The following is a 10189-nucleotide window of genomic DNA, read 5'->3' on the forward strand; positions in this document are numbered from 1 at the left end:
GTTGTCAAACAAAATCATTTACACTAGAATAAGTTCCTAGAGAATCTTATAGTAGATGCCCTTTGCCTGGCAGCGTCAGATATGAAAAGAAAGTGTAGAAGTACGAGAAATGATCTGAACGAATGGTATGACGATGAATGCAGAAAACTCAAAGCTGAACGCTGTAAATCTTTGAATAGGTTCAGGAAAGATAAAGATAAATGCGCATTGATACAGTATAACCTGTTAAGAAATAAATATAATGCCCTCTGCAAATATAAACGTACTTCATTTTATAACAATAAGCAAAAAATAATAGAAGAAAATATAAATGACTCAAAACGATTTTGGCAGGAACTTAAATCCCTAAATAAGAAAAAGGATTCTTATAATGATATCCAAACCCAGGAATGGTTCCACCACTTTAGAGACTTATTTGCATGTCAAAATACGGGTAGCGAGGAAGACACAAAAAGTAATGAAGGTGGGCCAGAAGACTCTAACCCAACCAGTGACGTTTCAAAAGATATACTTGACTCTCCTATATCGAGACAAGAGATTCTAGAAAGTATCAATAACCTTAAAGTTAACAAATCCCCGGGAATAGATGATGTAATTCCAGAATTCTTTAAACACTCTGCTGATCTTCTTCTACCGTATTTAGAATTGATTTTTAATCTGATATTAGAAAAAGGGACCTTTCCTACAGCCTGGTCGGTTGGGATAATAGTGCCTATACATAAGCAAGGAAATTTAAATAAAGTAGATAACTACAGAGGAATCACATTGCTGAGCATATTCAGTAAAGTGTTCACATCGATTGTTAACCAAAGACTAATTTTTTGGGGTGAATCAATGGACAAAATAAATGAAGCCCAGGCAGGATTTAGAAAGGGTTACACAACAACCGATAACATGTTTATACTACAGAGTGTGATCCAGAGATATTTGAATACACAGAGTGGTAAGCTATATGCAATGTTTGTTGATTTTTCTAAGGCATTTGATTCTGTCCAAAGACATAAACTTTGGTCATTATTTAACATGAATGGACTTAGCCCCAAAATGAGTAAGTTATTAAGTGATATATATCAAAATGTGAAAGCCTGTGTTAGAAACAACACCGAGGTGTCTGCAACATTCGATGTAAACATTGGAGTTAGGCAAGGCTGCGTACTCAGCCCGTTCCTGTTCTCTTTTTTCATAAACGAGCTAGCGGTACAGATTGAGCGAAATTGCTCACATGGTATCCAGTTGCATCCCGATATGTTCTATCTTTTCCTCTTATTATTTGCAGATGACATTGTTCTCATTTCTAGCACTATAAACGGCCTACAGAAGCAGATAAACGAATTAGAAACCTATTGCCAAAATTATTGTCTAAGTGTAAACATGAATAAAACAAAAATAATTGCATTCAAGAAAGGAGGTAAACTATCGAAAAAGGAAATATGGTATTATAAGGGTAATGTCGTAGAAAGAACTACATCATACAAATACCTTGGAGTATATTTTACAAACATTCTGTCATGGTCGACACACACAAAATACGCATCTGTGCAAGCACGTAAGGCTCTAATCGGTATATTAAGAAACCTGAGAGTATTAGGAGATATAAATCTAGCATCCTTTTTTAGAATATTTGACACCAAAATCAGTCCGATTTTACTTTATGGTGCCGAAATTTGGGGCTTGAAATACTTTGATTGTATAGAAAAAGTTCACCTATTTGCTTGTAAAACATTTCTCGGAGTAAAGATGAGCACACCAGACGTTATGGTATATGGAGAATGTGGCAGGTTTCCCCTCCACATATTCCAGCAAACTAGAGTGATCAAATATTGGATAAAGTTATTAAACATGTCATCACACCGTTTACCCAAAAAATGTTATGAAATGATGTTATTGTTGCATGAAAACGGTAAGCAGAACTGGGTATCAGAGGTAAAAAACCTACTCTTCTCAACTGGATTCCATAACCTATGGTATGATCAAAAAGTGTTCGCCCCATCACTGTTTTTAAATACATTCACACAAAGATTAAAAGACATATATCAACAAAAGTGGTTGGGAATTGTTTCATTATCAACAAAGTGTAAGTATTACTCAACACTAAAAACCCACATTTATACTGAAGGTTATCTATCATGTGTAAATGTTAAGAAATTCAGAACAGCATTATCACGTTTTCGTTGCTCATCCCATGATTTATTGATTGAAAAGGGGAGATTTATGAATATAAAAAGAGAAGATAGACTATGTAAATGTTGCACTAACAATGCAATAGAAGACGAATATCATTTCCTTCTTGTCTGTCCAGCATTTGATACACTACGTAGAAAATATATGAAAGAATACTATTTTGTACATCCATCGATTGCCAAATTCTCTTCACTGTTGACGTGTTCAAATGAAAAGGTAATCCAAAATATTGCAATTTTTATTCACAAAGCTATGCTATCCAGACAATTCTTCTATAAATGATATGTATATGGAGTGCGCCCTACAAATGATATAAAGATATGTGTGATATCGAGAAGTGAGTGATTTAGCATGATACTATATTACATTTGCTAAAATGTCATGTATATGATTTGATATGCCATTATATATGATGTACAAGCTGATCTTTGACATATGATATATAGGATATGACGTGAGACGATGATATGATGTATTATGATATGGTATGATACTATTTCCGATGTGAGAACATATATGATACGACATGACATGACATGGTACCATCTGATATCATATGATCTAATATGACGTGATATAGCATTATATGGTATGATATGACTCCATGATATTATACTACTTTATATCATGAGTAGTATGATGTGTGTTTTATACTATAGGCCTGAGGCCTTTCAGTATTGAAATAAATAAACTAAACTAGAGAATGTAAATGGACATGATGGGTTTTGTAAATACACATTCTCTTAATTTGAGTTCGATCAAATAAAAAATCATCTCAGCAGAGATGGTGAAGTACTGCGTAACTGGAAAGTGTCATTCGTTCAAGTACAAAGCAGGACTTGAAAGAGTTTGCACCAGTTTCCGTCAAATCCAGTCATCCGAAAAATTGGCTGTAGCTTGTTTTCAACCCACGGACATAAAAAAACGTGTCATGTGTACAAGTATCACACCTGCCTAATTACATAATGTGGCAGAGACTGGACTCGGGTGCACGAGTCATAAATCAATTTATTTTGTTTATGGCGTATAGCCTATAGCATAGGTGCATATGGTCAATGATTGAAGCTGACTATTATATATTGTCTTTAGCAGACAGGCAGGCAGACATACAGGTGTCAATAAACCAGACATTGAGCTTTCTCGGTGACAGAGGCTGCTTACTATAATCAACAAGGTTTTTTATGTAACGAGTAGATTATTTACTTGTTTGTGTACACAACCAAGATTAGACTACTGCTCACGACCTCATACTCCGAGCATGCATACTGTTTCAAGCTTCGCGAACCTATTCACTGAGCATGCGTTATGGGCGCAGCGCAGCACAGCTGTTGAAACCAGTATCGCAACACCTCATATTTTGGAAAATATTGATACGCTACCATTAATCATTATAAGTTAACTCAGCCCAACCTGATCTATTATTTGGATAAACTGACCTCAGAGAATAATAATATATTGGCAAAGTCCAAAGCACAAAGAACGACACACTGTAGACTCGTTTTGTAGTGCTGGTAAACATGGTCGGATGTCGTATGATCATTTCAACATTCTGGCGTATAATCCTCGGGAAGTCACATACGTATCAATAACCGAGCACAGTGGCTACTTCTGGTTTAACCTCCGTGAACAGCAATGACCCTCCCCAGTCATTGCGTTCCGTACTTTGAGGGCCTCTTCAAATACATCCAGATGCTTTACTGGCGTAATCTGCGGCCCATAATACCCCAAGCAAGCTCCATGTGGCATACAGATCTAGACTCCTGGCAGCCAAGTTGTTGTAGCCTATTGATCCTTATGTACCTTGAGCAATACATGTACATCCAATAAGACACTCGGTGCACTGCAAGTGTAAATGTTGGGACACCTACATGTCCAATTTATTGGATTGTCACATAAGTAATCATACACGCATTTGTATCACAGATTTTATTCACAATAAGTTAGTTCAACAAATGTTCACGTTGTGTAACGCACCAACAGAGAAATTGGCCCTGCAAGTAGAAAATGGTTATTATTACTGATTAATCTAATCTAACACAGCAAAAGCCTGAGATGTTGAGGTGCATGCCACAGTCGGGTGACTAGATGATACATGGTTCTAGTCTGATATTATGATGGCAATCTAGTCTGATGGTATGACGATACATGGTTCTAGTCTGATGGCATGACGACACATGGTTCTAGTCTGATGGCATGACGACACATGGTTCTAGTCTGATGGCATGACGACACATGGTTCTAGTCTGATGGCATGACGACACATGGTTCTAGTCTGATGGTATGACGACACATGGTTCTAGTCTGATGGCATGACGACACATGGTTCTAGTCTGATGGCATGGCGACACATGGTTCTAGTCTGATGGTATGACGATACATGGTTCTAGTCTGATGGCATGACGACACATGGTTCTAGTCTGATGGCATGACGACACATGGTTCTAGTCTGATGGCATGACGACACATGGTTCTAGTCTGATGGCATGGCGACACATGGTTCTAGTCTGATGGCATGACGACGCATGGTTCTAGTCTGATGGTATGACGACACATGGTTCTAGTCTGATGGCATGACGACACATGGTTCTAGTCTGATGGTATGACGATACATGGTTCTAGTCTGATGGCATGACGACACATGGTTCTAGTCTGATGGCATGGCGACGCATGGTTCTAGTCTGATGGCATGACGACGCATGGTTCTAGTGTGATGGTATGACGACACATGGTTCTAGACTGATGGTATGATGACACATGAGTGTAGTCTAACTGCAAATATGTAGATACAAAGTGAGTGTTTTGCCTCGGAAGGAATGGTTTGAGACGCAGCAGTAGCGTGTTCTTTGTCTGAGACAGTGTTTCGGTTGTAGTGAGAAGTCAGCAGAACACCTGCCAAGGCTTTCCACCCTAGTTGCCATCACATTCGCAGCGGCCGAGGAAGCCATTTATAACACATGGTTCAAGTCTCATGACATGATGATACATAGTCCTAGTCTCATGACATATTGATACATGATTTTTGTCTCATGACATGTTGATGCATGGTTCAAGTCGCATGGCTATTGTGTCAAGACATGTTGATTCATCTAGTCATATGTAAACACCTGATTGTGATGGCGTGGCGGTACGTAGTTCTGATCTGATGGTATGAGTGAGTGAGTGGCACATGGTTCTGGTCTTGTGAGTGAGTGAATGAGTGAGTGCGGAAATATTGTTTATTCGCAGCGATCGGCATTAGTGAGAAGCTGCAGTGCACCTACCCAGACTTTCCATACTAGCTGCTATCACATTCGCAGTGGCCGAGGAAGCCATTAAGAGCGCACTTTGGGGTGCCATTACATCCGGGGCACTCCAGGCTGCAGATCCTGTCCTCAACACACACGGTGACGGAGGCACACCCACTCTGGGCTTCTGAAACCGACAGCAGCTGGCGTAAGGGTACACACAGATGATCACTCCCCCTTTTTCCAGCATTGTGTTTTATTCAACATCTGTCTTAAAACACGCGTTCCTAAACCATGAAACGTGCGGCCGTTTCTATCAATCATTTGTTTGCCTTGAAGAAAAATAGTTCATGGAACTTGTTTATGGAAACGATAAGTTGTGGTGAGTTCTGGAAAGTCGTTCTGATATGGGGAAAAACTTATACGCATAAAGCAGTTCAAATGGATGACACCTTCTTTTGGGATTGTGACCATATAAGAATGTTCATACTGATTGGAAAATGATGCATTCATGACCCTAGAAGAAAAACATACACTCATGCGCATCGATGATTCACTTCTGAATCCAAGGGCATTTTTTAAAATGTTGGGCCAAACAGACGATCATACAATTGTATACTGGAATGCTTTACACGGAATGGGTGGACCATGTTGACGAGAGGAGAAGGCGTTAAGCACCTTGGGGCATAACTTCCATAGTTACGGTATGCGGACCACAGTTTTCTGAAACGATTCGAATATATGAAACAGTGCCAAACAACATGAAGATATTTTCCGGGATGATTTTTTAATTCATCATCTAACACGTAAATTGTCACCAGATTTACATTTTTGGTTTTGTCTTGTGAAAATGTTACAATTACCATTTTAATAGCCGGATGCCGTGGTATCTAAATAAGTCGAAATGTTGTGTTTTCGTATATACATGCAAAAGTGAGTGGGGCCTGATTTTTTATGGTCGCGTGTACATCTGTGATCCTATACGTTATTCTAAATACGTGTTTCAATTTGTCTCAGAGATTTTACCTATGAATATTGAAAAGACCCCTAACAATCACCCCCTGTCAAGACTCTTCCGCCTTTCTGGTGTCCATTACAAGAAAGTGATAAAACAAAGCATCTAATTCTAAAACGTTTTACACATTCCTACCAAAACTTCGTATTACACGTGCAGTGACCATGGTAATATCAACACCTGTTCAGGAACACACCAAAGGACACTGCTACACGACTTCACCAATTCAAAGGGCACACAAACTTACCGACGGCACCAAGAACAAAGAGGGATGCAAGAGCGAGGAAAAAGATAGCCTTCATGTTGAAATCTGTAGTGCTCTGCTGATCTAGAGGAGGCACCTTTATAGTGCTGTTGCGTGGTATCTGAGTAAGTCAGCCTATCCCTTCTCGCCTGAAAAACCTGAGTCGAGATTGGCTATTCTATGTTTTCAACTGACCTTCCTAAGAAGACTCGTGGACAACTCATTGACCTTCCCTGAGATTATCTCTGGATTAAAGAGATTGGATTTTATTGATTAAAGGCAACACAAACATGTATCTTTCTTTTTTTTCCAAATTTAGTATCGCCGTTTCAACATTCATGTTTAATCTTAGCGATAGGTCAGTGACAGCAATATACAATAATTAAGCATTTAAAAAATGAATGAAGTTGATCTTGAGGATTTGTCAGCGACAGCAATTAAATAATGACCTATGGTATATCTTAAGGAATATTTGAGTGGCAGCTATGTGTTTAATGAACCATGATTGAACCGAATGATATGTCAGTAGCAACTATGTGTTTAATGAACTATGATTGAACCGAATGATATGTCAGTAGCAACTATGTGTTTAATGAAATATGATTGAACCGAATGATATGTCAGTAGCAACTATGTGTTTTATGAAATATGATTGAACCGAATGATATGTCAGTAGCAACTATGTGTTTAATGAACTATGATTGAACCGAATGATATGTCAGTGGCAGCTATGTGTATTAATCAACTGTGGTTGATCTGGCTGGTATGTCAGTGTCTCACATTTGCAATATCTATTATTGCATATGATTTATTTATGCCTACTAGGGGGTCCCACTTCTTCTGCATTAAATCACTGATATCAGATCTGACGACAGCTTTATCATCAGAGTATGGAATAAGATGTGGAGTCACAGATTTGTTGAGTATTGAACTGTCAGCAAGATAGGCCATTGTGTTCCCATAAATGCCAAAGTGGTTGGGTAACCAACATAAGACGATGTCGCATTGACCAGTAGCAAGGTCATCATATTATTCAACAATCTGAAATATAAGTGGGTGTTTGCAAGAAAGATTTTTCCCTGTCTGAAGGTACAAAAGAGGGTCTGAATAGATTGCATTTCTTGTATTTAGGGTGTTGTTGTAATATATTTCAGTGCAGTTAATATAGTGTTTGCTTCTGCTGTGAAAATAGATCTGTTATCTCGCAATCGAGAAAATATTGTTCTGTATCCAATGACAGTGGCACAAACTGCTGCGCCATTATCCTTGGGGAGGAGAAATATCTTTCAGCTCAGTGCAGGCAACAGTAATGAGTGGCTCAGTAATTCTGAGCTCAAGAGGCAGAACAAGAAAAGATTCTTGTACAAATCCTCATAAAGATGATTAAAGGTACACATAATGAAGAATTTGACTCGTTAATGTATTGCTTTGTAATATATTGCGTTGATAATTTTATATGTCATTGTGTAAGAGATAGCGCAGAGTGACAGGTGAAATTCTAAAAGATACGATACACCGTCTTAGACTTTGGTGATGGATAGAATCTAATAGTTTCAGATTGTTGTCACAGGCTCCACCATACACTATGGAGTCATAATCTAGTTTTGAAGTAATGATGTTCTCTGTAGGTGAGGTAGGGTACTTTGATCCCCTCCCCATTTTCAACTGGCAACAACTTTTAACAAATCGAGTGCCTTCAGGCATTTAGTGGCCTAAACGTGGGAGTCGAAAATATGACCCAGAAACTTGGCCTCCTTGACAAGCTTGATAGATGTGCAGTTGACAAAAGGACTCGCCCAAACAACCCCCGTTCATGGACACTCGGTAATGTTCGCGCGAACGCATTTGAAATGGTGCCTTTTTCTACGTTTGTAACTACCCGTGTCATTCCAGCGGCCAGGCTACGGAAAGAGGCGAGTAGTTACGAATGACGTTTTCTACTGCAACCCATGCATATTAGCACGTGGGTGTTTTCATTTCAGTTCTACTTGAATGAGAGCAGTCACACCTTGGTGGCTCTCTCTATGTGTAATTGGGTTGCTTTGGAAGATGTATGTGTCTAATTTGTAGACGTATGATTGAAAAGGTTAGAGACTGCACATTTGCCGTATCTTTTGTGTTGTGTCATATTTTGGACAAACTGTTGTAGTGTTGTTTTGACACCCTAGTATTGATGTACTGTCGTGTTTGAACACACTCCGATAGTGTCTTATTTGGACACTCGAATGGTGTCATGTTTGGACACCCTAGTACTGATGTACTGTCGTGTTTGAACACACTCCGATAGTGTCTTATTTGGACACTCGAATGGTGTCATGTTTGGACACCCTAGTACTGATGTACTGTCGTGTTTGAACACACTCCGATAGTGTCTTATTTGGACACTCGAATGGTGTCATGTTTGGAGACACTTCTATTGTAGTTGGTGTGTGTAAATATATTTGAGCATGTTGGGGTTATTCATTCTTGGGAATAAAACGATAGCATATAAATGCTATCATTTGACTCCGTATTTACCAGATTCCACTGCGTTCCATGCAGTTTAGAAATATTTCAGGGTCTTCATGTGATTTGTATTTACGGCAAAAATGTATGCAGTTAGCTTTGGACACCATTTGTTTATTTTGTATAGAAACAACTGCATTTGCCGTTCAGTAGTATGCACATTTCTTACCACGACAAAGAAATATTGAAAAAGTGATCCATCAATTGAATCGTTTAAAACCTTGGGTAAATTGTTGATCTTGGCACTAAATACCTGATCCCGATAGCAGTGATCAGACAGGGTAGAACCCACAAGGACTTAAAATTGCCTGACTTTTGAAACGTTTGCCTTAAATCGAGGCAAACAGCCTCGTAATCCGAAGCCACATGACGTTCTGACTGGTTAGGTTGGGAGATCCTCCAGTGGCCCTTTCGTGATGAACCCGGAGGTGAAAAACAATCAGATGCATTGAAAGAACGCAGGACAACATGTTTGTTGTAAATATGTCTCCTGCAGACAGAACGCTGATGATGTTAAATCCTGAACTAAAAGTTAATTCATGGAAATTAGTCCTTAATCCCATACAATTCCACTGTATAATAGGGTTATGATAAATTATCTATTAGAAAGTTTTATTGGGAATCTTCCCCCAACGTTTTTGGTGAGTGACAGCCTGTATGCCCTAGAACGGACTTTTTCGGACACGTCCATGTCTTCAGGGGATCCATAATTATTTCATAATTTGGTTTGATTGTCTGGCCCTTTGGGGGCTCTTTTTAAAGAATCTGGTTTCTTAGGTTTGCGTTTTACTAGCTGTGTAGACTTAGAGACAGTCTAAGTAAACTTAGTCTCAGTGTATTTCGTTACACTCCACCACAACGAAAAGTACTGAGGATAAGTTTACTTAGACTTTGAGACTGACGGAGATGATAGGTCAAGATCAGAGAATGTTTCACATTGGCTCTGAGGCCTACTAGGAACTAATTCTGTTGTTTTGGGCGGATATTGCAGGTGAGCATATCTGAGGAGATTCCGTTTTA

General features: G+C 38.9%; 1 long non-coding RNA gene across 1 annotated transcript in view; it reads right to left on the minus strand.

The window, feature by feature from the left end:
• Nucleotides 1–6739, minus strand: part of LOC137298436 (uncharacterized) — a 45375-nt gene extending 38636 nt beyond the window's left edge. The window contains exon 1 of the long non-coding RNA XR_010957746.1: nt 6668–6739. This is a non-coding gene — a long non-coding RNA (uncharacterized lncRNA). The remainder of the gene's footprint in view (nt 1–6667) is intronic.
• Between the last annotated feature and the right edge of the window lie 3450 nt (nt 6740–10189).

This window comes from Haliotis asinina, chromosome 10, assembly GCF_037392515.1.
Source record: "Haliotis asinina isolate JCU_RB_2024 chromosome 10, JCU_Hal_asi_v2, whole genome shotgun sequence".
In the NCBI taxonomy this organism is placed as follows: Eukaryota; Metazoa; Mollusca; class Gastropoda; order Lepetellida; family Haliotidae; genus Haliotis; species Haliotis asinina.